Genomic DNA, 3876 nt, shown 5'->3' with positions numbered 1-3876 from the left:
GCTCTCCGTTCGTTGTTGGCCGCACATCCTGCCTGCTGGAATTATCTCTGCATCTCTTTCCACAAACTTCACGCAACAAAATAGTGTCATCAGTCACTGGGATACAAAACTAAACACATGTGCATTCGGTGACTGCTGTGTTGTGGATACCAGCACACTGAGGATATTTATGCTATAAAAAATGTACCTAGTGAGGAATTTCAATATGACATGCTGTTGAAATTATGGGTGGTGCTTGAGCCAAAAACAGGATTTCAGAACCTCAGCCCTGAATCTTCTGAAAGCTTTCTGAAGAATACTGAGATGAAGACAGTGAAAAAGAAAAATTCCAAATAAGAATTAATTAATTGTTTAATCAACTCACTCATGTTTTTTGAGCTCCAGCTAACTGCTGATTATTGAGAATGCAGAATGCAAAGATGATCATACAGTTTCTAAGTCCTTCCTCTCAAGAGTGTACTGTACTTCTTACAAATTGAAGGCTTTAGGCAACCCGACATCAACAAAGTCTGTTGATGCCATTTTCCAACAGGCACAGATGTTGGTTAGCATTTTTTAGCAATTTTATTAAGATACGTACATTGTTTCTTTTGACATAATACTAGTACACACTTAATAGACTACAATATTATGTAAGCATAACTTTTATTTATTATTATTATTTTTAAATGTTCCCAATAGGCTGAAAGCCAGCAACGTAGCAGAAAGAAAACCTAATGGAAAAATGTTTTGTGGTCATGTCCACAGCAAGCATAACTTTTATATGCAAAAAGTGACTTGCTTTATTATGGAGGTCTGAAACCAAACCCACAATATTTCTGGGGTGTGCCTGTACAATAGAATGAAAAAGACCCACAGTAAACAGATAATAATGATGATGAGAATGATAATGAAATGTCATAATGCTAAGAATACATTGGGTGATGTTGGGGCAGAAGAGGTTTGCAGCCTAGACAAGAATTCAACTAAGCATCTCATAGGAAAAGAAAGACACCAGAGCTTATTTCTATAGAAGTAAAAGTCAGCTAAGTAAAGACGGTGCATGTGTGTGTGTGGTGCACTCATACATGTATGTTGGTTCAGAAGTAGTGGTGAGGAGACAGAGTTCCAAATTGAAGGAATAACTTATGTAAAGTCCCAGGGGAAAGAGCCTACAAGTGTTCAAACAACTGCAAATAAATTACTTTATGAGACTCAATAATTAAAGAAGTCCCTGTATAGTAGACAAAAGTAATTGGTCTTATACTGGCCCAAGGGAAGCCACTCAAGACAAGTAAGCATAGGAATGTCATTAGCAGTGAGAAACTGCCTGCTGTGGCAGTGGACTTCTCATAAGAACCATCACAATAGTCTTTTTGTTCCAGGATATCGCAAGTCACTGAAAACCCTCCTCCTGTAACAGAACCCCTGGGCTGCTCCAATTAGAACAGAACCCACGGACTGTTTAGTTAGGGGCCCAATTGCCCGCCGCCAGAATTATAACTCTCAATACCAGAGTTTAGTGAAAAGAAAAAGATTTGTTTGTTTGCACATAGTTCTGCCTCCCCACCCCAGACATGGCCAGTCTTAGGAAAGTCAGAAACACTGTTTCCCTACTTCCTAGGCACAGTTCAGCTTTACCAGTAGCTGCCAATCACTCAATTCTGATTGGGGAAGTCCTTTCTGTGCTGTGGTGCCCTCCAGCTCTCAATGCAGAACCACCTGGATTCTCAGCTTCCCTGTAAACTGCCTTCTTCCTGAAAACCATGTGGATCTCCTCTCCTTCTCAAAACCAAATGGCAAGAGCCTCTTAAAGCAGCCTGGACCACCTCCTCCAAGCCACCTGGAGGGAGCACACCCGCTAAAATGTCCGCAGCTGCTTATATATCCCTGACTGCATCCTCTGCCGCAGTGGGTGTTGCAAACAGTTCTGACCATTCACAGAACCCTGTGCAGGCTCTGTAGGCTCCTTCAGTACCAGCCCACAGTCCAAGACCCCTCCCATCTTCCTGGGCCTTGGAAGTTTCAAAGCGGATCTTTGTGCAACAAAGTTTCCAGCCACTAGCCCCAGGCATGCAAGGGCATCCTGAAAGCTGCTTCCTTTTTTCTATCTCCCAGCCGCAAACTCTGGGGTTTGTTTTTGGACTCCCCTGTTTCTGTAACACTCCCATTCTATCAAAACATTCCCATACCACTTGCTTGTCCCCTTGTAGCTGAAGACAGCCAAATGTACTAAAGATCAATTTAAAAATCACTCTCAAAACTCCAAACTTAATAGAAAACCTGCCAATCAGAGACTGTCTCAGTTTGTTTTCACTCTAGAAAACTGACTCTCCATTCTACACCTTTGAAACTCTGCTGAAACAGATGTGACAAGTTTATGAATAAAAGGCTGTGTTACTTTTGTCTCAAATTTGGTTTTTTCTTTGATATTAGAGATGCCACAGAATAGAAGTAGATTGAGGATAAGGAAGTTGTTAGACTGAAGGCAAGAAGGCAAATGAGGATGCTGATGTTCTAATCCAGGTAAGGAAGAAAGGGAGAAAGGGAGATAGGAAGAAAGGGAAGGGGGGAGAAAGGGAGGTTGCCCTGGGAGTGAAGTCCTTGTTTTCCTTGTTTTGTCCATTGCTAGGCATCCAGGGCTTTCCACCTTGATGACCTTCTCTACCTGGCCTGTGGTCCTGGCTCTACTCATGTCTGTCTAACTGCCCATTACAGTGTAAGAGTTATCAGACAGCACTCCAGTTTCCAGGAAGAATTTGTGACCTGGCACATGTTATCAATTCCTCAAGATGAGTTAGGAGTGATGACACTTGGAGTTGCATTTCCTCTCTCCTCCATAACAGGGGCCCCCTTGCAATTATGATCACATTAGTATTCTGCTTGTCTTTTTTTCTGCTCACTGGTTGTTTTCCACTTAGATTGTGAGTTCCTTCCTGGTAAGGAACTGAATCTGAATTTTCCTCCCTCTGCTTCCCTTTTCACTCCTCAGTTCCACTCTGTTACTGTCTCTTTATCTCTTTTTTTCTGCCTCAATTTCTGTCTCTCTACATGACCATCCAAAATCCTCACTTGATCCCTCCTGCAGCATCTTTACCAGCTCTCCTAGAAGGTAATTAAATAGTACCATGACAGAAAATGACTTCTCTTTGCTCTTATTTTTCCCCAGAGGACAAGCACATTTGTGCAATCCTGGTTAGGCTGTCCTTTGGCTGCCCAGGCAGGCACACAAGTGCACACACACGTTTTTGACCTTCTATTTACTTATTTAGCTCTTTAAAGAGAACCTTAAGGACAAGAAGCATGTGACTCTATTAATTTTCCTAGTCTTTTGTCTAGTGCCTGATACCTAGGAGGTACTAAACTAATATTGGTTTAATGAACGTTTAATAAATGTTAAATAAATGCAGAAAATTTTAAACTAGTACAGAATGAGCCATACATCCCTAAAACAAGAAGAATAATTAATTAAAAAGCTGTGAAAGTGATTATAGGAGATGTTAACTACAAATCAGTGTACCACATATCACATCACAATGAATATGTGTACTCAGGGAAGCTCCCTGTTTATGTGGGAGAAAATTAGCAGAGTCTGCTTCTGTATACATGAAGTGTAGTTCCCAAATGAAAATATGTCACATTATTCAAAAAGTACTGAGCAAAGTACAGTACATTCAGAAATTAAGATAAAGTTCACATTCACTATTCTGCCAATTAAACTCTCTGAGTTGGGAAGACAGGGGCTGCTATCTATATGTGCAGTCATGCAAGTGTGTCGACCTCTTTGCAAGATTGGGACTCTTTACATAAGCACAAGCGAACTGCCTCCCATGTCAAAAAAAATATTCAAGCTTTCCCCAGCCATTCCAGTCTAGGGAAAATTCAACAGACATATTG

At 41.1% G+C, this 3876-nt stretch overlaps 1 pseudogene; it reads right to left on the bottom strand.

The window, feature by feature from the left end:
• Positions 1-666: 666 nt before the first annotated feature.
• On the bottom strand, positions 667-804 carry LOC150021887 (small nucleolar RNA SNORA32; annotated as a pseudogene).
• Positions 805-3876: the final 3072 nt, after the last annotated feature.

The sequence above is a fragment of the Furipterus horrens genome, unplaced genomic scaffold (assembly GCF_987537825.1).
Source record: "Furipterus horrens unplaced genomic scaffold, mFurHor1.1.pri manual_scaffold_1, whole genome shotgun sequence".
In the NCBI taxonomy this organism is placed as follows: Eukaryota; Metazoa; Chordata; class Mammalia; order Chiroptera; family Furipteridae; genus Furipterus; species Furipterus horrens.
The sequence above is the reverse complement of the archived record's forward strand: the minus strand, read 5'-3'. Positions and strand labels throughout refer to the sequence as shown.